The following is a 26,235-nucleotide window of genomic DNA, read 5'->3' as shown; positions in this document are numbered from 1 at the left end:
TAGGTAATATGGCTCATAACCAGTATGATTAATTATTAATGATTAATTATTGATTATTAATTATACATTCCCCTCATTTGAGCTGATTTCGTTACAACTAATTGAATAAGCTACAAACACATAGGAACTGGAGCTGCTACACCCCCACAGCTGGAACCAGCTTCCAGATGTCATCAAATGAAACCCAAAAGTAGACATTTTCTCTAATTGAAGATGAATTGAATAATGCATAGCAATGTTCATTGTCTCATTCAGTTTATTTTATTGATAATCTTTAATTTACACAGTGGAATTTCACCACAAGACAGAAGTTTTTTTTTTTTTTTTAAATCTAGAATATTTGAAACTGAATAAAATATTTAAAGGATGCCTCTATATAATCACAATTAGAGGGCATCTACCATAAGTACTTAGTATTTAAAAGTATAGCAAAGGAAATTATCAGGTGTGGCCATATGAGGTCATATGTACATGACAAAAGTAAATAAACAGCCTCAAGGCAAAGTAAAAAGTGAAGGATGCAAATAAAAGACATGGAAAAAAGTGTTGTAGAAGTGTCACCTTTTCAGACTAATACGAATACGAGCTCTAATACGAGCAATGTTGGGGGTAACTTGAGTTACGTAATCAGATTACTTATTCAAGTAACTAGTAAAGTAACGCATTACTTTTAAACAAAATATCTGAGTTACTTTTTCAAATAAGTAACGCAAGTTACTTTTTTCCCATTTATTGACTGACAGCTCTCGTCGCCATGTTGAGACAAATGGAAGTGCAGAGGCGCTGTGTGTGTGTAAACATGATGGCTATTGTAGTTCAAGACTAAATGAGAGCATGCATTTACTCATCTCACTTGCACAAATAAAATATTCAATATTCCTCAAAATGAATAAAATCAGTGAAATGCAGAATCAGAATACTATGCAAACCTCCAATAACTAAATATGTTAAATAAAACATAAATTGTTTTAAATTTTATCTTCTGACCTTTGATGATTCAGTTAAACCATAAGCAGAAATTACTATAGATTTTTTTTCTATTTGTTGGTAAAGTGTTAAACCATAGATATCATATAAAGGCTAGATGGCTCGTCCGCGCTGCTGGCCAATGGAGCTCGACATCCGCACACGGCGGCCATCTTACGACAGGGTGCTCGCTCACTCATAACATGGTGCATGTACTTTTAAATAACCATAACTTGCTCAATTTTCTACCGATTTTCAAACGGTTTGGTTTGTTATAAACGTCAGAGATGTAGCTATTATACTGCATACATATGAATAATTATGTTCAAAATGTTTAAGCATTCAGAATTATAGCCACGTTAATAACGTTTGTAAGAAACCAAACCGTTTGTAAATCCGTCCAGATTTCAGCGAGATAAGAGGATTTGTGTGCGTGCTGCTCACTCACCTTAATTCACAGAGCCCTGTCCTAAGATGGCCGCCGGTGATGCCGGAAGTGACTCCGCTCGGAGCCATCTAGCCTTTATATGATATCTATGTGTTAAACTTTAAACTTTTCTCTCCTGCATCCTCTTCTTCTGTTATCCAGAATAACAGCAGCTGAAAGGTTTGTTTGAGCAGCACCCTCTACTGCACTCTACTGTACAGGAATGAATCTGCATTTCCTTCAGCCTGAGGCTTATTATTTCACTTTTCTTCTGAATGGGTCTTTACATTTGCCCAAAAATATAACGTTATAAAAAAAACAAGCCCAGCCCAGGTGGAAAAAAGTAACGCAAAAGTAACGTAACACATTACTTTTCTAAAAAAAGAAACTAAGTAACACAATTAGTTACTTTTTAAGGGAGTAACGCAATATTGTAATGCATTACTTTTCAAAGTAACTTTCCCCAACACTGAATACGAGTCACATTAAGGTCTGTGTGGGGATGAACAAGATAGACACAGTGTGGCACAGATCTCAGAGGGGCATTTATTTATCCCTTGGGCTGCAGCGTGTGAGGGGGAATGGCAGTCTGGCATCCTAGCCTGTCGGCGGAAAAATGTGTGCTTCCCATCCGGCGACTTAAACACTCAGAGGCACAGGAATCCTCTGCACTACCCTCCTATACCCATGAGGACACCAGCAGGGAAAGACAATGTTGTGAGTGCTTGAGTCGTCAGACCCGCATCTGGATTGGAAGCATGAGTGTTGCCGCTGACGGGCTAGGATGCTGGGCCAATCCTGACTGAACACTGATCCTCCTTTACAATTCCCCAGCACAATAAGGGCACAAGATTTCCTGTTTATTTGGTCAGTTTTCACTTTTATTATTTTAGTGCCACACCCACTGTGTGTGTCTTGCTCGTCCCACCAAGTCAATATTTGAGCCAAAAATCAGATTTGGCCCACATTCAGCTGCGGTGTGAACGTAGCCTTAATTTGACACAAATACGTGTTTTCTGGTGCCATTTTAAATTTTTGAGCCATTTAAAACTCTTTCCACACATGGAACACAAATGGGGTCTAAAATCCGCATGTGTTTTCAAGTGTATCTGTAAGTGTGATGCCAAAATAAATGTTTTATTACACTGTTCACAATTAAATGGCCTTCCTCCAGAGTGAACGCACAAGTGATTTTTAAAATGGCTCCTTAATCTAAACATTTTGTCACACTCAGAACACTGTAATTTCTTTACAGAATGAGTTTGCAAATTACGTTTCAGGTCTCTTTGATATGGGAAAATCTCTCCAGTGTGAAGTCTCATGTGAGTTTTGAGGCTCACATGATGTCTGAAACTCTTTCCACAATGATTGCACATGAAAGGCCTTTCTCCAGTGTGAAGTCTCATATGAGTTTGGAGGCTTACATTATGTCTGAAACTCTTTCCACACTGCTGGCAAGTAAATGGCTTCTCTCCAGTGTGAACTCTCATGTGAGTCTTGAGGTTTCCTTTATGTGTGAAATTCTTTCCACAGTGATGACACATCAAAGGGTTTTCTCCAACATGAGTTATTACGTGGCTCCTAAGGTTGTTCATGTTTGGGTAACTCCTTCCACACTGATTACAAATGAAACAGTTATCTCTTGAGTGAATGCTCGTGTGGTAATCAAGGGATTCTTTACGTGTGAAACATTTTCCACACTGACCACATATGAACGGCTTCTCTCCAGCGTGAATTCTCAAGTGAGCCTTTAGATTACCTTTGTGTGAAAAGCTCTTTTCACACAGTTTGCAAGTGTGAGGGCTATCTCCAGTGTGAATTCTCATATGGGAATCAAGGGTTGCTTTATATGTGTAACTCTTTCCACATTGATAGCACAAGTAAGGCTTCTCTCCAGTGTGAATTCTCATGTGAGTCTTAAGGTATTTACTCAATTGGAAACTTCTTTCACACTGATTGCATTTGAAAGGCTTCTCTCCGGCATGAATTATTTTCATGTGCCTGTTAAGGCATTGCTTATCTGGGAAACTCATTCTACACTGCTGACATATAAAACAGTCCTCTCTTGAGTGTACTCTCATGTGGCAATTAAGGGTTATTTTACATCTGAAACTCTTTCCACACTGATCACATGTGTAAGGCTTCTCTCCAGTATGAATTTCCATGTGATGCCTAAGGTTTAGTTCTGCTTTAAAGCTATTTCCACACAGTTTGCAGGTGTAAGGCTTCTTTTTAGAGTGAATTATCATGTGCCTGTTAAGAGTTCCTTTTTGATTGAAACTACTTCCACACAACTGGCAGGTGTAAGGCTTCTCTCCAGTGTGTATTCTCATGTGCCTTTTCAGACTTCCTTTTTCAGTGAAACCTTTTCCACATTGTTGGCAGGTGAAAGGGCTCTCTCCATTGTGAACTCCCATGTGGACTTTAAGGTCACCGTGTTGACTGAAACTCTTCCCACACTCAAAGCAGGAGAAATAACTTTTAGTTGCTTTCTTCTGAGCTCTGTTTTGTGAGGAATTCTTTACAGTCTTTGAGCAACTAGAAGAGTTTTCTCCACTTATGAAAATACGTTTCTTCTCAATTTGAACTTTATCTTCAATTTCATTCAGTACTTCACTCTCCTCTTTTAGCGGCATCAAGTCTAAGGCAAAAAGAGACAAAGACAAGTTATCCTCAGTGTAATGACCCACAGCAACAGACATTAAAACATTTAGACATGTAAAGCATCAAAACCAACAACATGCTACATCCTATACAGACAGCTACTGACAAGAGGTGTTCCCTTTCAGTCGGTCACGTTCAACATTATGTCGACGTCACTGACGTATTGGGATCTCGCCTGAAAGCCCAATCACCTTCGAGTGTAAACTAACCGAGCCAATGGAGATTGGCATGCGAGATTTGTATCTCAGCCCCACAGGTATTAATACGGAATCAGATGCAATGCACATTTGCCTGTGAACATGAACATCTTGGTATTACGGTTGAGACTCCAATACCTCAAGAGAGGTGGGGTCCCCTCACCTATATAGCCTTTCTAATTCCTTTTCTGGGCCAGCTCATAATAGGGCTACTTCGGCGAATAGCCAGGGTGACTTGAGGATCACAGTGAGGGCTTTCCCGCCGAGAAAATCTGTGTGCTCCTCACTCCTCTGACACACTGCAACCTGTGGAGCTTCCAGATGAGAGCGCTGGTCCTTCTAACTGGGTGGCCGGCCGTTTCATTCTAGGCTCCCCCCAACGACCGGATGCCGATTGCTGCATCGGAGGGTGAGCTTATGTCCTCCGGGGAGGGAAGTGTTTCCCGAGCCTGACCCAGAGCTGACGACTATGCTTTACCGGGCCGCCGAGAGTGTCGGGCTCGAGTGGAGGTCTCCACCGTGTCCCGAACCCTTAAGGTTGGAAAACTGGTTTCTTGGGGCAGCCCATGCTTGTTCTCAGCACCCTGCCCCGGTGCCGTTCTCCCTGGAGGTGCATGGTGAGGTTACCAGATCGTGGACGAGACCATTCTCTGCCCAAAACCGGTCTGGTACCTCCTCCACCCTCACTACCCTTGATGGCAGAGCGGCCAAAGGGTACGTGGGTATTCCGCCAGTGGAGTGTGCTGTAGCGATGCAGTTGTGTCCTAAAAGCGCTTCCTAGAGAGGTATTCCGCATCATCAATCCAGGGGCTTAAAGGTTCTTACAAAGCCGCTGGACAGGCTGCCTAAGCCCTGCATGCCATGGCTCTCCTGCCGGTCTACCAGGCCAAGGCACTTAAGGAGTTGCACGAGGGTAGTGCTGACCCAGAGCTAATGCAGGAAGTGAGCACTGGACAAAAGTCCCAATTTTGGTGACGTCGGCATAATGTCGAACGTGACCGATTGAAAGGGAATGACTTGGTTACGTATGTAACCCTCATTCCCTGAAGTAGGGAACGGAGACGTTATGTCCCGTCGCCACAATTGCTGTACCCTGCTGGCTGACCAGGTCACTGGCTCAGCTCCTCAGCGAAAAGCAAATGTGCATTGCATCCACTTCTATATTTATACCCATGCTGCGGGGCAGAGCACGCCAATCTCCATTAGCTCATTTAGTTTACACTCAAAGGTGATTGAGCTCTAGGGCGAGATCCCAATACATCAGTGATGTTGACGTAACATCTCTGTTCCCTGCTTCAGGGAACGAGGGTTACATATGTAAAAGAGACGTTTTCTGTAATATCACAATCTCTTATCAATATTGTTAACTCTTTGTTTTCTTTAGGACACGTCCCAAAACTTTCAAGCTGGCAGATGTTAAACCCTTTATCAGAAAAAAAAAAACAGCTTGACCCAGGATAAAAGCACAAGACAAGTCAGATCAGTGTGTTTATATTAGAGCAGCATCAACTAATTGATAATACTGCCAAAAAACAATAAATTGATATATATATATTTCTAAAATGTAATTTTTTCCTGTGATCAAAGCTGAATTTCATCATCATTACTCCAGTCTTCAGTGTCACATGATCCTTCAGAAATCATTCTAATATGCAGATTTGATGTTTAAATAAATAAATACTTATTAACAATGTTGAAAACAGTTATGTACAATTTTTATAGTATTCATTAATGAATAGAAAGTAAAAAAAACTGCATTAATTTGAAATTGAATATTTAGTAAATTTATAAATGTCTTAATATAATAACTTTTGATATAATAACAATTTAATTCATCCTTGATGAATAACAGTATTGATTTCTTTTATTTATTTATCACAAAAAATAAAATAATTCTTACTGACCCCAAACTTTTGAACGGTAGTGTTTAATGTTAACAAAGCTTTCCATTTCAGATGTTCTTTTGAACTTTCTTTAGCATCAAATCATCATATTAGAGTGATTTCTGAAGAAGTAATGATGCTGAAAATACAGCTTTGATCACAGGAATACATTACACTTATATTCACATAGAAAACAGCTGTTTAAATTGTAATAATTATTTATTTTTTTTGTATTTTTAATCAAATAAATGCAGCCTTGGTGAGAAGAAGAGACTTCTTTTAAAAATCCTACCGATCCAAAACTTTTGACTGGTAGTGTACAGTTGCAGTTGACACCTTGTAGAATATGCAAAAACTTAATTTTAACAAAATAGGAGAGATCATAATTGCATTGCATTTTTTTTATTAAGTAGTGCCATGAACCAGCCATTTCACATAAAAGATGTTTACATATAGTCCTAAAAACAAAATAACTGAATTTATAAAAATGTGTCATTACCTGAAAGATCAATGACTCTTTTTATGTTTTGAGATATTTGTTCATGAGTACCTTGTTTGTCATGAGCAGCTACAACATCATCTCCATATACAACATTATGCTTTAAGTCAGGGGGTGTGAACTTTGTGAACAGAATGATCAGGGTAAACGGTACTTATTTTGCTTTCTGGGAAACATGCTGAAATGTTTTGTGGTCTACACAGGCACCAATAATTTAGCAATTTCCCACAACATTTATCAGAATTTAGTGGGTCTAATAGGTGGCACTAAATATTGTGAGTTTGGTCACGTCACCTAAGGTGAGTGTGAGAGTGTCAGATGACTCTTTCCTTCTTTAATTGCAGGGCACCAGACAGAAACTTGACCGTAACAGTAAAGAACAATCAAATATTGTTGAATAGATAAGAATTAATTATAAAAATAAAAGGGTTATTGAGCTGTCTACACTGTCGTACAATAAAAGAGCCTGCACAGCAACAGGAAGTTTGCAATTAATTCTTATCTATTTAATTATATTTATATTAGTTATAAGTAGGGCAAGAGCACGTCTGCAAACAGCAGCAAGTTTGACAAGAGTGACGAAAGGCTGTAAGGAAAGCTTGTGTGGAAAGTAGAGCTGAAACAACTAATCGATTTAATCGATTAAAATCGATTATTAAAATAGTTGTCAACGAATTTAGTCATCGATTAGTTGCTAAATAACTTTTATTTGCCGTAAGCGGCTCATTTCGTGCATATTTTAAATCTGCGGTGAACAAAGTGTGGCAGTAATGAGCTATCGGAGGTTTTACTCAGCCAGTACAGCAGGAGAAGTAGCGAATAGCCAATAGCTGGCCTCGTTTTATGTCACGTGCGTCCCGCACAGCGTCTCTGCAGCATTCAGCGAGATGGCGGAGGCAAGCGGCAGTGGAGTAACTGTACGTTCACACCGCCGCCGACTTGAGCTTCCAAAGTTACCGGAAGTCATTCATTTTCAATGGGAGCTGGCTCTCAGAAAAAATAATTAATTGCACAGTCTAACTAACTATCATAGAGTGAAAGTGTATCATTTGCATATGAACGAGCAGAGAGAGCGAGCGAGCGAGCGAGCCCCGGCCGCGCGCGCGCGCGCACTCACCCGAGCGCTGTCTTGCTCTCTCTCTCCCTCGCGCATATTAATCAAAATCATTTGATACGCAGATTCTGCAGTACAATGTTGTTTGCAAATGTTTAGTCGTAAAAGCTGATAACATTGCTGTTTAAAGCTTTACAAACATGTTCTGTGATCAGTTTGTCGTTTACCAGTTCATAATTCAGTCTTGCAGCCTAATTATGACTGAATGAGAGAGGTAAATGTTTAAATGTATTTGAAATGCACTTTTTTTCTAAGTATGCACTGCTCTTTTTCATACAGCAGGTTTTTTGTGTGTCCAATTTTTTTCTGGACAACCTTCTGATGGATTTTACTTTAAATTTTATTTTAAAATGTGAATTCCATTCAGGTTTCATGCCATTGGCACTTTATTCGAAGGATTGTTTACAATTTCACAGCATAAGCTATAAAGCTGTTTCACAGGTATAAGCTGTGTGTTTACAGGAAATAAAAATAAAATGCAATTTACTGCAATTTTATTCTGTTTTATTCTTATTCTTAGGCCGTGTGTCCACCAAAGCGTTTTTACTCGCGGCTGGCGTGTTTTTTCAATTGTTTTCAATGGGAGCGCCGCGTTTTTAAAACGCCATGAGCGTAACGAGGCGCTGAGCGTCTTTTTCACGCTGAAGCGCTGAGCGTTCGGCGTTTTTTACTGGTCGCCGAGAGTTGAAGAATGTTCAACTTTTGGTAAAACGCAGCGCTCATCACTGTCACTTTTTACCCAACCGTCCAATCACAGTGGAAGAGGGGCGGGACTAATACCACACCGACCAACCGCGTCCGCCACATGATTCTGCTTGTACAACGTCAACAGATGACAACAACAAGCATAATAACGGAACAAAATCAAGAGCCAGATAAAATACATTACATTGTATTGACATTTTAATATAGAATCAACACAGAAACAAAATATGTGTGAAATGAGATACTGACTTTCGCGGATATTCCGTATCATAACAAGCAAAGTGTCTCGGTCTCAACCGTCTCAACTGAAAAAACGCTGCGCTGCCAAAACGCTCGAAAGCGCCCACAGCTGAGCGTTTTTAGCAGAGCGCCTAGCGTTTTCAGCTGGCTAATAACGCTTTGGTGGACACACGGCCTTAGTGAAAATATGTTCTGAAAGATTCCTTAATAAGCTTTGTTCGGGATGTTAAACTACTTTAGTAGCCCTAAGGACAGCCATCGGTGAAAATATTATTTGAAATCTCCTTGTGAAATTTGCTAGAGTACGTATGGGTCAGTGTTTTGATTGCAGAAGAGTTTGACAAAGGATTAGTAACACATAATAAAACTCAGGTATGTTTTTGATGAGGATATGACAATGCAAAATGGTTAAAATCTCTAAAAAGTCTATGTTGAATGATAAAGACCCTTTATTAATAATTTACTTGGGAAAAAATGGGCAAAACTAAAATATAAGTACATAAACAGATTAATCGATTAATCGTAAAAATAATCGACCGATTAATCGATTATCAAAATAATCGTTAGTTGCAGCCCTAGTGGAAAGCTCTTATGGAAATGGTTTGGGTGTGTTTTATGCACGACTAACCTTGTGCACGTGGCTGCTCATTCAGAATACTCCAAATTCACTAACATCAGAACAATGTTAAAGGTACAATCTGTAGTTTTTTCAACGCCAGAGGTCGCATTTTCAAAACAATAACAAAGACGAAGCTTGATGACGCTATTAAAGGAGAGTGGAACGATGGGAGATGTCGTTTTCACCATCCAGAGATGTATAGAATTCACGAATCATATAAATTATATATCAGCTGATAAATTATTTTTTGTATTACCTGTACGTTTGATCACACTATGTTGAATTAGCTGCCAGGAACGTGAAATGTAATGCTATATTAACCTGTTTCTAATATGTGACTATTTGTCAAATGATTTGGTGGGTTAATGCTGCACAGTTTTACTCATTTAAAACAATCGTACTAAAAGTACATCCGAAAAAACCCAGAGTATTTGCAAGTAATGGCTAAATATTATTGTGCAACACATACTGTATTTAATTTCACTGCCATTAGGGGTTGCATGACTACTGATTTCCGCTACCTGTCAATTTCTTAGCAAAACAATACTCGAGTTACTCGACTACTCGTGGTTCATGCTACTGTAAATGAAAAGACATGAAATAGTTCTTATCAATAAATGTTTATTAATTCATCGCCTAATGCAACAATTACATAAGTAATTATACTCAAAATATTATAATTATGACATTACATATTTTAATTTTCATGTACCAGAGTAAAGACAAATAAATAGCCGTTCTTGCCTTTTATTTCAGACGCAATGTCCACTTTTAGAGAGTCGTATTTGTGGCCAATTATTTTCCAGAGTGTAGGATTCGATGGAACGGTGTAACTGGGTTCAAAGAAGTTGATAATTCCCCTGAATCATTCTCCTGAAACTGCAGAGAGGGGTCTTATATTCTTCACTGTAAAATCCACAAGTAAATCTGTTATTACCCGTCTTCTCCTCTCTGTAATCGGGCATTTACAGAATTCACCAATGCTTGTTTGCTTCGCGGTGTGAAGAACATTTGCCTTTGTTGTTGAATGTTTCAATCGTAGGTGGATGTGCATAGCTGTCGTACTGCTGATGTATTTTAAAGGCCCACTGAAGTGCCTTGATACGCGCAACTGTGTATAATGTGTTGATGTAATTTCCACTGAAACAGGAAGCTAAGGCGGGACATATTGAATGGCTCCTCCGCCTTTTCAAATAGCCAATAGCGTTTAGTTTCCCTCACAGACTGCGAGTCGTACTTGACAGCACAATGGAAACACACTTTCGGACATGCCTGACAGTCACTCCGACTCGAAATAAACAATATCCCGGAGTATGTGTTACTCCAGTAACGCCGACAGTTAACTAATGGAACTGATGAGCACGAGCAGCTGACACTGAGCATGCGTTTACTGCCGAACATACAGTCAGGTACAGCCACGGTCGCTTAGGCCAGGTGGTGTTTATAGCCTATGGGGCGGGACGCTTCAGATTCTAGAGAGCATTGGATTGGACAGAAGATGTGATGAGAAGCTGAAGTCCGCGGTGACGTCATAAAAATCCGTGATCCATTTTAGCGGAAGTGAGAGACTGTAAGTTTTGAATGCTTATATCTCCTAAATGCGAATTTTGTCATTGTTTTGGAACACACCAGCTTATTTATAACATTAAGGCTAACATATTCATCCTAAGAGCTAAAAAAATTACATTTTGATTTCAGGGGGCCTTTAAAGTAGTCTTAGTTCACATATCGTGTCTTTTGCATGCTCAAGTTCGTTATTTCAAATGTAGGAAGCGACACGGTCGCGACACGCATCCTCATTTTTTCCAGGCGCAGCTAGTGTTGCTTTCGTCAACGAAAATTATGACTAAATAACGTCGTCAACGAACCTTAATCACGCGACGAAAACGTGACGAGATGCAACGTAAATGCTGGTCATGTGACGATGACTATAATTAAATGTATAATGCAATATTATTGATGAATAAAAACGAGACTAAATGTGGTTTACAAAATAAAAGCTATGCTAAAATGTCTCTTCATTTTCGATGACCAAAACGAGACGAGACGAAATGTTATAACATTATTTCGTCTCGTTTAGTCGCGTTATTATTATTATTTTGCAGTATTTCTGCTTCCCGTGTCTCACTTCAGGGGCTGCATCAGGTCGCAATGTACAGACGCAGGCAACGTCACTTCCTCAAGCCCCACTCGCGGCATTATTTAGAAGATGCAGCTGCAGTGAGTTAGCGTAAACGACAACAAACAAAGTTAAGTCTGACACAGAGAAAAGGACCGATGGATGGCCAGCCGGGGTTCGTCTTTGGGAGAAAAAGAAGAAACGACATTTGGAAAAAAAAATTAATAAATATGTTGTAAATTCAAATCAGAGCGTCTTCCGTGTCTGGAATGGATTTTTGAGTCTATAAGGTAACAATAATATAATTAGGCCTGTGCCGGTAAACTTGACAACCGCACCACCGATGGTCCGCCAAAACAAATTTTTTGTATGTGAATGCTGTTTTACATTAATATTATGACACGAGTGAAGCACAAAGTACTTTGTTTACAAAAGAAATAACAGGTTAGCAATTAACTGTTACATCGCAGCCATGGAAATATTGGGGGAGAATTGGGATTCACGACGAATGAAAACAATTTAACAATATTCCATATAGAAAGCTTGAATTGTCTACTTTTAAACAAAACAATTCAAAATGAAAAGAAAAGAAACCGACTAGCCTATACTCTCTGCTTATGTAGGCTATAAAGCCACTTTAATTAAGACACTCATATGAAATCCTTCAAAATTATTCATTTCTCTAGGCAGGCATAATAAGGATCAAATGACAGTTCAGTTTTGAGAATAAAACCCACCAATTTGTTCCTCAATATCTTCTTGTTTCAAGCTGAATACTTCTTCAATCTTGATATCTTCACTCTCCTCTTTGATAAACGCCATCTTTATAATAGTCACGTGGATCTCAGTTGCTTCACCAGGAGTTGACTTCACTCTGTCATGTTTAAGATGAGAATAATTAACAGAGAGAAAAATAAATACAAACTAAATCTCTGAGTACATTTCAATCAGCTCCCTAGTTCAGTAGTCAGAGCACTGGCAAGGGATGTGTCTATGTCTCTGCTCGCAATAAGAACAGAAAGAATAAATTCAACATTTCTCCACCACCTGTTAGGATGCATTAAATCCATCAAAGTGATTTAATAAAGGGTGTATTGATCTTGTCAAATAATTTTTTTTAGCACATTTTACTGTACCAATATTGTTTAATTGACCAATTATATGGGACAATGTATACCAAGCCACCTATTGCGCCATCAGGTGGGATTTCTCGACTGTCCGAGAATGCGTTAAAGCGGACATAAGGACATTATAGTAGAGCTCTATATATTTATAGTTCTAATGAAATCCAAATATTCAGCACTTTTTACTGTACAATTAATTTTCTTTATGAACCATAACTTGGTTCATAATGTGTTCATATTGTGAATTAATTGAATAAACTTATTTAGCGTTCATAGCCATCAGTAAGTTAACTTGTCTAAGAAAATGATGAATAAAACAAATAGGCCTAGGCTGACCTATATGTTTCCTTTCTTCACTGACACAGATGAAAATGAAATGACAAAAATATTAAGTCAAAGGAGGGGAAGAGACAGGGCAAGATATGAAAACTGAGAGAAAAAGAAAGAGTGATGGAAATGATGAGAGAGCAGGTATTGACAAATAATCTACTACCTACTGACATGGTTTTAAAGCTTTGTTTTGCCTTCAAACATTAAAATGCACATATTTGTAGATCAGAAGAATATACAATTTATCGGGGGAGCATGAACGCCCATAACTACCTCAAATTTGGGACCTCTGTGATTATAAAACCCTTGCACCATTTCATATTCAGAAAGATCTTTCATCCCCATATTGCGTGAGAACGTAACTTGCTTAATAATGTGGAACAACCTTTTTAAGGAAGGTTTTCCATTTACCTAAGAAGACCTACTATTTAACAAAACTGTCTGAGTTTTTTTTTTTTTCTTTTCTTTTCATATTTTAACAAATGTGCCCCTTATTTTGCACACTTAAGGCGGACACCCTAGCGGAGAAATGCTTCAATGCCAGTTATTTCTAACAGCGTTTATTGCGAGCAGCGCCATAAACAATGGCTTAGGAAAGCGTTGAGTCATTTAAACGGAGCTTAAGTAACAAACGAATTACTGGATTCTGCCTCGTTTTTCAGTTACTTGTGTGGATGCACGCATTTTGCTCACAAACATCATGTTCATTCATGTTAGATAAAGCACTACACAATTACAATTAATAATAAATAATTAAAAAGCTCTTGTAAAATTGTATTTTTTTCTAAAAAGTATGCATCGGTTTAAACACTCTAAATGCTTAAAAACACAAACCTTTCTTCAGCCGAATCACTGACGCAGGGGCGCGGCGCAGTATTATGACGTCATGTCGCCAGACCAAAATCAGAGTCCTGTTCATGCGCTACAACCAGTGCATAAAACTTTAACAAACAATAATAAATTCTAAAACAAAAATAAAAAAAAATACATGTCAGTGTTCTACTATCATTTCAATCACTTCAATCGCAACCAATAAGATGCACACATTTTATCATATGCCCAAAGATCACATGAACTTTTGAACGGTAGTGTATCTTGTTACAAAAGATTTATATTCTAAATAAATACAGTTCTTTTTAACTTTTTATTCATCAAATAATCCTGAAAAAAGTATCTCAGGTTATAAAAAAATATTAAGCAGCACAACTGTTTCCAACATTGATCATAAATCAGCATATTAGAATGATTTCTGAAGGATCATAAGACACCAAAGACTGGAGTACTTGCTGATGAAAATTCAGCTTTGCATAACAAAAATAAATTACATTTTAAAGTATATTTAAAAAGAGAACCATTATTTTAAATTGTAATAATATTTCATAATATTACTGTTTTTTTTGTTTTGTTTTTTTTTTTACTGCAGGCTTGATGAGCATAAGAGACTTCTTTCAAAAACATTAAAAATAGTAACGTTTACAAACTTTTGACTGGTACTGTATCTGTGACTTTATTTGCACATTAGGCTAATCGTTTTAGCATGTAAAAACTGAGCTTTTATTTTGGTTTTGGAGATATGACGTCATAAGGCTGCGCCGCTCATTCGTCTTGATTCGGCAGAAGAAAGGTTTGTGTTTTAAAGTATACGGAGTGTTTAAGTCAATGCAAATCTTTAGAATTTTTTTACAGTTTTTTTATATACACGGGGAAGAATTTGTAACTATGCATGAATTGCATTTTACATTAATGCCTATAGCCATGCTTTATTTTATTAAATGTCAGTCACATTACAAATAATAAACATGACAAAAATCCAACGTATAGTATAAAATATTGAACATATATAGACTACAACAAATAGGAAATGTAAATATACAGTGTAATATATAAAATAATAATACAAGAAAAATTAAAGAAAATAATTTAAACAGGAAAAAAAGAACAGGTATGAGATCATCATTTAAATAGCATAAAAGCTTCACATAGAGACCTAGTGCGTTTTGCTTTACTATTTTTCAACCCAAGTAGTAACTCAATATAATTTTTCATATCTATCTGAAATAACAAAAAGTTGGGTTTTCCTTTATCCCATTTTTGTTTATGTATATAGTATTTCTCCATAATCAAACAAAGATTAACAATAAAGGCTACGTTTGGTGGTAATATTTGTCTATTAAAATAAAAAATACATATTTTTCAGAAAAGCAAACTTTCATGCTTTATCTAAAATTAATGAACTGTATTTGCGTCTCATCATGTCTCAGTTCGTCCCCTATATCGTAAATCATAAACACTAATTCAGTCACTGGCAATTAGTGATGGGAGAAACTGAACTTTTAGGAACAGTAAACCAACCACTTCGCAGAATGATTCAATTGAATCGTATGATTACCTATTGGTCAAAACTGTGAACATGCAACAAGAACACAAACATGTAATGACAACTTTTACAAACCAATTGCAAGTGTTCTTATGAAAGAGGATCTATTGAAGAGTTTTTAAGGAGGGCTTGGCTAATCAGCTCTCTTACTCACATCTCACTAACTAGGGAGCTGAATGAGATTTAACTTGGAATTATTGTACTTTTTGTTCTTTTTTTGTTACAGAATCCAAACACCGAAAACTCCTGGTGAAGCAACTGAGATCCACGTTACATACTGTTATAAAGATGGCATTTATTAAAGAGGAGAGTGAAGACTTCAAGATTGAAGAAACATTCACAGTGAAACAAGAAGATAATGAGGAACAAACAGGTTGGTTTCATTCTCAAAACTCTACAGAAATGAATCATATTTTTGAAGAGTGTCATCAGTGTCCTAATTAAAGTGGTTGTATTTGACATGGAGCGAGTCGCCTTATGTGGAAAGACATGTGAGATGATCAGACAAATACTTATGCTGCCTTCAAGTGCACCTGAGAAAATCAAACTTCCAAGTTGGTCATAATTATTATGACATGTCATTCAGAAAACAAGATTAATTATACTAATTATACATTAATCCTTTAAGTTTCTCATTAAACACAATATCAACACAATAGACACACTATATGATTTTCAAATCTTAAAGGGAAAATCAAATGCATTATGCAAAAATTATTTTTAAAAGGTGTTCGAACAGATGTGTCTACAGTGTGTGTAAACAACCAGCCTGTAATTATAAAAATCCACCCAGTACCTTTTTTATAATCCCCATAAATAATTAACAATCTCTCCAAACGAGTGGTTTCACATTTTCCTCTACTCTTACGTAAGCCCCACCCATGACTGGTGACGATCTGCCCTATTAGGATAGATCCCGCCCTGAGTGAGCCTCAGCTGTCGCCATTTGTGTTTATTTGCTGTAGCAGCTGGAGGTTTACAAAGTCTGTGTCAAAAAAACAATACATTCTGTTGTTGGATGTACCAACAAACATAAGAGTCTCCATAGACTCCCGGCATCTGAGCCACTGAGGACACCGTGGTTGAGGTTGTTACTCAATAGGAGTTCATAGGAGTTGTTTTACGAACATAAAGTTTACCAGTTTACCAAGCACCCCCTAACCCCCCATTTGGACAGGGTCCGTTACAACAGGCTTGTACAAATAGTGGATAAAACCAAGATGACAACAAGTTATAACCGTAATTTAACTAAACTATACCTGTTCTATCTCCAGCATATATTCTCTGGCTCTGTAGGCATCATTATCCGACTCCAGTTCGAATTGAACACTGCTGACAGTTTCTGACATTTTCAGTGTGTGAGATTGTCCTGTTTTGTTGCCATAGAGCTCTTGAAGAAAGGGGACTGGGAGCAGCAGCTCATTTGCATTTAAAGGGACACACAAAAACAACTTAATAATGACAGAATCCTTTAGCACATCAAATAAAAATATTTACAGTCATTTATTTGAGTAGTATTTTCAAGGGGCTTTGAAGTGCTTAAAAAAAGGTGAATTATAATAAATCACATGATTTTGTAACTTTTAATCCAATGAAAAAAATAAGTGCAGTGAGATTTTATTAATAGTTTGTTAATAGTTTTTAATAGTATGTTTTATACAAGTAATTGTGGAAATGGCCGAGATTTGGAAACATGTTTTATATATTTTTAGGGGTGTAACGGTATTCAAACCGAACCGAAAAAAACGAGATACACCACCAACTGCTCGTATCGCAATAGTCTCATGGCGTACCGAACTTGCCCAGCCATAGCCCATTGTTGTTAAATATATGCACTATATTAGCCTATATACAGTTGGGAAAATAATTATTTGATCCCCTGCTGATTTTGTAAGTTTGCCAACTTACAAAGAAATGAAGGGTCTATAATTTTTATGGTAGTTTTATTTTAATGGACATAGACAGAATATCAACCAAAAAAGCCAGAAAAACATATTATATAAAGGTTGTAATTGATTAGCATTTGAGTGAAATAAGTATTTGATCCCCTATCAACCAGCAAGAATTCTGCCTCCCACAGATGGGTTATGTGTCCATGTGGAACACAGATTAGCCCTGTCACTTTAAGAAAGTACTCCTAATGTCCTAATGTCAGTGGACACCTGTCCACAGAATCTGTATCTTCCATTCCAACCTCTCCACCACCACGGGCAATACCAAAGAGCTGTCAAATGTCAGGGGAGTTTAGAGAGAGAGAAATGCTGACTATGACCCCATGAACACCATCCCTGCGGTCAAGCACGGAGGTGTAAACATCATGCTTTTGGGCTGTATCTCTGGTAAGGGTACAGGACGACTTCACCGCAATGAGGGAGTGATGGACGGGGCCATGTACCGTAAAATCTTGGATGAGAACCTCAGCCAGAACACTGAAGATGGGTCGTGGATGGGTCTTCCAGCATGACAATGACCCAAAACATACCGCCAAGGCAACAAAGGAGTGGCTCAAGAAGAAGCACATTGAGGTCTTGAATTGGCCTAGCCAGTCTCCAGACCATAATCCTATAGAAAATCTGTGGAGGGAGCTGAAACTTCGAGTTGCAAAGCGACAGCCAAGAAACCTTAAGGATTTTGAGAGTATCTGTAAAGAGGAGTGGACCAAAATCCCTCTTGAGATGTGTGCAAACCTGGTGACCAACTACAAGAAATGTCTTACCTCTGTGCTTGCCAACAAGGGTTTCTCCACCAAGTACTACGGCATGTTTTGCTTGGGGATCAAATACTTATTTCACTTACTGAAATGCAAATCAATTTATAACCTTTATATAATGATTTTTCTGGATTTTTCTGTCTCTATCCATTAAAATAAACCTACCATAAAAATTACAGGCCTTTCATTTCTTTGTAAGTGGGCAAACTTACAAAATCAGCAGGTGATCAAATAACCCCCCCTGTATTCATTATATTTTACTTAACCTGTTAGTGGACGTCTTTATTATTTAATGTATGTTTAAAATATCTGGCATGATATTGTGTGTAATATCTGGCATGACAGCCAGTGTGTAAATGATTATATTTCAACAACGAATTAGAGTAAAAACATATAATTAAATTTAGAAGTTAATGCAAAAACTGCCTTATGTGCCGTTTACATGTTTGCATACAATCCCTATATAGTGAACAGCATTAGCAGAGATACGTTTTTTTATCCTTAAGAAACTTTTAATTATAACTGAATTAATTTAAAGACAGAGACACAATTTGTTCAGTAAACCACTATTTAATAATAAAAAAAGTAAGTTCATCCCAAATATTTATATTTATATATTTAGTGTTCATTTTCTTTTCATTAATCAGTAACTGGTAGTGGATTTGTTTATTAGTTTACGTTTTTGGTTATTTAGTCAGCATAGTGAGGGAAGCAGAGGCCCGGAAGACTCACCTGATTTAGTTTATTGAGAGCCAGGTAAGAACTGTAAATCCTGTAAAATAATAATAATACAATTAAGATAGAAAGAACAGCTCATCACAATTCATGTACAAGAAATAATGTGGTTCTGTTATTATGACAAGACACACACAAGGGTCATACATATGATGCTGGAACATTTTTTATGTTTTTACTCAAAACAAAATGCTTTGTTTTTAGTTCGCATATACATGTAAAAATAAGACTGTCACAGTCATGTTCAGTTTGTTTTGTTTTCATACAGTTACATGTGTTTCCTTTGTCTAGTTTCCCACCACTTATTAGTTGTCATGGTTACTGATATGATTAGTCCTCTTAGTACTCTTTATTAACCTTGTGTGGGAATGCCATGCATACCATCTCCGGGAATGCCATGCTGTGAAATCGAGCCGCAGGTCATGCAACCACCATCAGCGCCTGAGTGAGTTGATCTTGTTGCTCCGCCTCCAGCCTCTGATCACCTCGCTCCGTCTCGGCCCGTCGACCTGTCGGCTTCACCAGACACACTCTGCCTTTCGACTCTCCCAGGTTCCCTCGTCCCACCAGCTCCCCCTTGGTCAGTCGTCACACCGCCTTCGTCCCACCTTTGCGAATCTTCCGCAACGCTCTGTTCCTCCACCCCTATGGCTGCAGCGGCCTCATCCTTCCCTTCGGGTACGCCTCAGTCCTCCATCACACCGGCATCACCTCAGTCCTCGGACAGTCTGGCTCCGCCTTCGATGTTCATTGCCACGGCATCGCCTGGGTCTCCAGTGCCAACAATATTGCTAGATTCCATTAGCTCGTCTTCGTCGGTTGTCGTCAGCCTCCATACCATCATGACTCCTCCCTCCTTTGTCTCCACCGTAGGCTGACGCCACTGGCAAGCTCTCATCATTGCGGCCGGGGTCTTGTCGTCATCCTCCCATCATCATCCCTTTGCCTCATCCTGCCATCATCCTTCCTCTTCTGCCTCTCACCTTCCTTTCACCATCACCTCGTCCACCTCTAGAGCCCCCTCCAGCCCTCCCTCAGTTATTCCATTACGATGTGAGGTAGCGCCTTGCCGGAAGGGGAACTACTGTCACAGTCATGCTCATTTTGTTTTGTTTTCATTCAGTCACATAGTTAGTCATTTCAGTCACCTTAGTTAGATAGATAGATAGATAGATAGATAGAGATTTATCCTTTCGGAAAATTGTTCTGCACCATACAGTACATCTGATACATTTATACATAAGACAATAAGACAGTTTGACAAGACAGAATACAAAAAAAAAAAATACAAAAAAATGTCCCTCTCCCCAAACACCCCCACCCTACCACACCCCCACACATACACAACATCAGGACAAAAGACTCAAACCCCACTACACATAACTAGGATAATAAAGTTGTGCATACTGTAACAGTCAAGCTGGAAAGAAAGTGCATGGTGCTATTTAAAGTGCTGTCCCGCAGGTAACTTCTTATTCATAAATGTAATGCTAGTTGGAATGAATGACTTACTGGCTCGATTAGTTTTGAAAGAGGGTAGCCTAAACCTCCTCCCTGATGGCAACACCTCATATGCCTGGTGTAGGGGATGTGACCTATCTTTATTAATTTGCTTGACCTTTCTTCAACACCCTTCTTTCACAGGTAATAGCCATACTGTCTAGTTTTTGCCCCACAACCTTGCTAGCCAAGTTAACTATCTTGCTCAGTCTGTTTTTATTGGTCACTGACAAAGCGAAATACCAGGCAACACAACAAAAAAGTAGAATGCTCTCCACAAATGAGTGATAAAAAAGTAACATCATATCACTATCCACTCTAAATTGTCTTAAGCCCTATTCGCACGCGATTAGTATTACCTAGGGACCTCCGGTAATTTGTAATAATCGCAGAGGTCGTCTGTGATTTTTATCCCGTGCGAATCTGCCATGTCTGTAAAAATGTCTGTAAAAATTCCCCCGAAAATTACCTACCGTATTTCGGCCAACACAGAGGTCCTCTGATAATACCAGTCCCGTGCGAATCCCCATGTCTGTGATTTGGGCTGTTTTTTTGTGAGCCTATCGTTTCCTAAAGAACGTAGTAACCATTATGGGCCGTTTAACAGTTTTTACGTTTGTATTACAACTATATTAACAATAAAATCTCTCGATATGCCCTACTCCAATCCGATTATAGTTTTTCTCCAATAAAAACTATGAAGTGCTGCAAAATAGAAAACAAACTACAGTAAAGACGTGATCTGGAAGCTCAACTCGGACCGTTGTCATGGAAACGTCAAGTTAAGCATTTTGGCGCAACATGGAAGCTCTTTTGGAAAGTTTGGACGCTTTTTGTGGTATAATTTAGTAGTCTGTATCGTGGAGCATTTCTTTGTCTCACACGGCCTCTAAAGACGTCCATCCTGTAAGTATCTCAAGAAATCGAAGTGTGAAAGAGTACAAATGATATAAAATGAAATAAACCAAATAAAATGAATAGAAAAACAAGCCTATCGCGACGTTTCAGTATTTATAATACCTTCTTCAGGCAGGGTTGTTTTAAATATGGACAAAGAATAAAAGAAAAAGAAGATATATTATATATTTATACAATAATATGATATTCTATATAATATATATAATATATTTCTCTAATAAATTTGTTTTAAATAAGTTATGTTTTTTTATTGCAATACTGCAGCGCGATCTTCGTTTCAGCACGTTCAGCTTGTAAAGTGTGTAAACTCGAGGGAATTACGAACATTTATTTGCCCGTGTGAATGAGCCACCAAAAACACAGACGTCAGGGGGTAATTTCTTAATTACAGAGGTACAGGGGTAATACTAATCCCGTGCGAATAGGGCTTTAGTCTCCGCATAAAATGCAACCTCTGCAGCCCCTTTTTATAGATGGTGTCGGTATTACTGTTCCATTGCAACTTATTATCTATTATTGTGCCTAAGTACTTGTACTTGTACTGTTACAATCGCAACATCCTCTTCATTTATAACCAAACACTGATGGGGCTGGCTCCCAATTCTGTAATCTATTATTATTTCCTTTGTTTTCTTTATATTTAGAAGACAGCTGGACATACACCAGTCTGTGAATTGATCCACCCAGGCCCTGTAGCTGGTCTCATCACTATTCTGTATTAACCCCACTATTGCTGTGTCATCTGCAAATTTTATTGTAAGATGCTCAGGTGTATTACTTCTACACTCATTAGTGTAAAGAGTGAACAATACTGGTGAGATGACACTGCCCTGTGGGGATCCTGTATTGGTCATAATCGGGGAGGACACAGCCTCATTTACCCTAACACACTGTGTTCTCTCCGTCAGAAAGGACTCAACCCACCTGATTATGTTAGGATTTACCCCTAACTGCCCCAGCCTCTCCATCATAATGTGGGGCCTGATGGTGTTGAAGGCGGAGGAAAAATCTATAAAGAGAACCCGAGCATATCGTTTGGGCTTTAAAATTCAATTTAAAAATGGACAAACCCAGCCGTTGGTTTACATTTTTAATGTAACCAATGCAATTTGTCCATTTTTAAATTGCATTTTTGTCCATTTTTGATTTTGTCCAAAATGCAATTTGTCCATTTTTAAATTGCATTTTTTAACCCAAATTGTATGTGCTGTGATGAGGCTTACATTCTGACTGAAATTCTTGACAAATTGAGAGGACACTTCTAATATTTTAGGCATAAATGGCAGATTTGAAAGGTTTTAATATCTGTTGCTTTGTGCCATTAAACTGAGGTTTTTGTCTCTTTTCACCTTAGGCCTGATTCCACTGAAAGAGGAGAGTGAAGTACTGAATGAAATGAAAGAGAAAGATCAGCATGAGAAACATGATTTCATGACTGCCAGAAATTCCAAGCAGACTGAAAATACTTCTACACAAAAAAGAGAGCCAAAGACTGACCTTAACAGTTGTTTCACATGCTTTAGGTGTGATAAGAGTTTCAATCAACAGGAAGACCTTAAAGTCCACATCAGAATTCACAAAGGAGAGAAGCCTTATACCTGCAAATATTGTGGAAAAGATTTCCCTAAAAACGCACCCCTTAAAAGCCACATGAGAGTTCATACCGGAGAGAAGCCTTTTACCTGCCAACAGTGTGGAAAAAGTTTTGCACAAAAATCAACCCTTACCAGGCACATGAGAATTCATACTGAAGAAAAGCCTTACATCTGCAAACTGTGTGGAAAGAGCTTTAAGTGGAGCGTAAGCCTTACCTATCATATAAACAGTCACACTGGAGTAAAGCCATTCACATGTGATCAGTGTGGAAAAAGTTTCAGACGCAAGAAAAACCTTAGTTCCCACATGAGAGTTCACTCAAGAGAGGACTGTTTTATATGTCATGAGTGTGGAAGGAGTTTCTCAGACATAACACATCTTAACAAGCATGTAATAATTCACTCTGAAGAGAAGACTTTCGAATGCCAACATTGTGAAAAGAGATTTAGATTAAAAGTAGGCCTTAAGGTTCACATGAGAATTCACACTGGAGAGACGCCTTACACATGTCAATACTGTGAAAAGACTTTCAGATTTAAAGAAAGTTTTAAGACTCACATGAGAATTCACACTGGAGAGAAGCCTTACAATTGCTCTCAGTGTGGAAAGAGTTTCAAATATAAAGCAACATTTAAAGCCCATATGAGAAGTCACACTGGAGAGAACCCATACACCTGCAAACTGTGTGGGAAGAGCTTCTCACTAAAAGGAAATCTTAAGACTCACATGAGAGTTCACACTGGAGAGAAACCATTCAAATGCGTTCAGTGTGGAAAATCTTTCACACGCAAAGAATCCCTTGATTACCACCTAAAGATTCATTCAAAAGAGAACTGTTTTAAATGTCATCAGTGTGGAAAGAGTTTCCCAGACAGAAAAAACCTTAAGAGGCATGCAATAATTCACACAGGAGAACAGCCTTTCACTTGCCAGCATTGTGGAAAGAGTTGCAGATTTAAAGGCAACCTTAAGAGTCACATGAGAATTCACACTGGAGAGAAGCCTTTCATCTGCCCTCAGTGTGGAAAGAGTTTCACATTTAAAGGAAACCTTGAAGTTCACATGAGAGTTCACACTGGAGAGAAGCCTTTTAGATGTCTTCAGTGCAAGAAGAGTTTCACATATCAAAAAGACCTGAAACGTCATTCACTAATTCATTCAGGAAAGAAACTGATGTGTTCTGAGTGTGGCAAGTGGTTTAGAAAAAGGAGCAATTTCAAAAATCACCTGTGTATTCACTCTGAAGGAAGGTCATTTAGTTGTGAACAGTGTAATAAAAGGTTTCTTTTGCCATCACACTTACAGATACACCTCAAAAGTCATGCAGATGTGAGACCCTACTTGTGTTCCTTGTGTGGAAAGAGTTTTAAATGGCTCGGCAATTTAAAATGTCACCAGAAAATGCGTATCTGTGTGAGATCAAAGCTACGGTCACGCCACAGATAAATGTGCGGAAAATATGATTTTCTGAGGCTTTTAAAAAAATAGTCGTTTACATATGAATGCCTGACCATCTCCTATGCTATAGCTTCCACTATTGAGTGATTGTGGAAGACTGACTCTAAATTCAGTTGTTTGGATGCATCTCTCATGTATTTGATTCAGCTTAATACCTTGGTATCAAAATATTAGATACAATTCTGTCTTGCTGATGAAGTGTGTGGATTTTGGAATAAACTGCTGCTTCAATGTATATGTTATAAGTGATTATAATTAAGGTATTAATCAATATTTTTCCTTCTAAATATCACGAGTTGAATTACTTCTCTAGGCTTGTGAGATTTCACTTTGTTATAGAAGTTACCAGTTTGATTACTGAAATGTTCTTTTCATGTATTCTCTAATGTCTGTATTTGATATCTGAATGAAGTAACAGTGCTTGCTCATTTAGCCCGGTTTCCAGAAATAAAATATAGACTTGTTTTGTGTTTGAGAAATGTCTTCAACATGTGTCAATACATTCATCTGTTTTTCTAGGGCACTCTGACAGCAATGGTCACAGGGGTCATTGAAGTCTATAGTTTAAGGGACTATTTCTTTGTTAAAGCTTTACTATAATGCGTTATATTAAAGTGTCCTCTCCTTGAAAGAAAGAATGCATTATCTTGATGTTTTGAGAGGACTCTCCTGTTTATAGTTAGAGCCTGGCCAAATCTAAACTTGGAAAAGCTGTGTGTCAGTGTGTATGTTAGTCTTTTTGGTTGCAGTTTAAGGAACCACTGGCATTATTGGAGATTGACCGAGTTGTTGTTCGGGACATGTTGGCGCCCTGCAAACCCAAATCTGCGACCAGGAAGGTCACGACATGCCTAACTTCAGGGTCCGAGTGTCAGCTGCATAATCGATGGAGATATGCTTCAGTCTATCTGTATATGTGTGGAAAATTACTATGTTTATCGATTTCTTAGCCGATCAGAAACTGCAACTTGAAGCAAGGACGTAGCTTAGACCTTGATGAAGGGTATAATTGCTGTGATCTTTGAAACTGTAAGCGGGGCGTTCTATGAACTCCTGTGCGAGTCTTAAAGCTGACTTCTGCTGATGAAACTGCAAACTATCTTCAGTAAAAAAAAAATCTTTAATTTATTATAATTCTGACTCCGGGTCTGCATTTATCATATCTGGTTCTGGGTCATTTCCCTTATTCCCTTATTCTCTATTCAGATAGTGTCCAGGAACAATCGCTCTTGGTAGCACAGGGACACTGATGAACAACCCAGCCTCTCGAGATGGTGAAGGGATGAAGGAACTCCAATGCGATCGCTGCAAAGACTCGGGGACCAGAAGATCAGCTCCGTGGAAGAAAGCAGAGTGAAGAGAACTGGAAAACCGGAAACAGGTGCAAATACAGGAAACTCGATGACAGGCAGGAGACAAGAACACACCGGGAAACATCCACAACGATCTGACAACACAACACGAAAACTGTGAGCATAACTAGGAGCCGCTGATCACATGCAGCTGGCACCGCTGATCAGATGCAGGTGGCACCATAAATCAGCGGTAGTGATCAGAGACCACGCCCACATGCACACACAACAACACAAGGTGAGAAAGAGTCAGTGAATTCATGAACCGTGACAGTACCCCTCCCCCTAGGAGCGCTATGAATTCACGGGATGAATTCTCCTGTACGCCGAAGGAACGGGCGGATGAATTTGGGAACTATCTTGTTAGAAACGGAGCGAAGCGGAATGTTCTTGGTTGAAAACCACACTTTTTGACCAATGACGTGTACGGGAGGCCTTGACCTTAGCCTTAGTGCGCGCCCCCACCTGGAATAGAGTCTCACAGGCTCTGTTCCATGTGCGGTGACACCTCTGGACGAAAGCGTGAGCGGAGGGGACCGCGACTTTGGATTCCAGACAAGGAAAAATTGGTGACTGGTAACCTAAGCTACACTCTAAGCTACACAGAGGCCCGTGGGTGACACTGGTAACGAGTTATGTGCGTACTCAACCATTGAAAGTTGCTGGCTCCAGGAGGAAGGATTCTTAGACACCAAACATCGT

At 38.6% G+C, this 26,235-nt stretch overlaps 2 long non-coding RNA genes across 2 annotated transcripts; one reads left to right on the top strand and one right to left on the bottom strand.

Moving 5' to 3' along the window:
* Positions 1-240: 240 nt before the first annotated feature.
* LOC307156761 lies at positions 241-13,839 on the bottom strand. The gene is made up of 3 exons (XR_013820798.1): positions 13,722-13,839; positions 12,171-12,307; positions 241-4,034 (listed from the first exon to the last, which is right to left on the bottom strand). It is a non-coding gene; the product is annotated as an uncharacterized lncRNA (long non-coding RNA).
* A 615-nt stretch (positions 13,840-14,454) lies between these two features.
* Positions 14,455-25,312, top strand: LOC307157903. Its single transcript, XR_013821118.1, has 3 exons — positions 14,455-14,511; positions 15,491-15,637; positions 22,482-25,312. It is a non-coding gene; the product is annotated as an uncharacterized lncRNA (long non-coding RNA).
* Positions 25,313-26,235: the final 923 nt, after the last annotated feature.

This window comes from Squalius cephalus (assembly GCF_949319135.1).
Source record: "Squalius cephalus genome assembly, chromosome: 4".
NCBI classification, from domain to species: domain Eukaryota; kingdom Metazoa; phylum Chordata; class Actinopteri; order Cypriniformes; family Leuciscidae; genus Squalius; species Squalius cephalus.
This window is presented reverse-complemented; position numbering and strand designations above follow the sequence as displayed.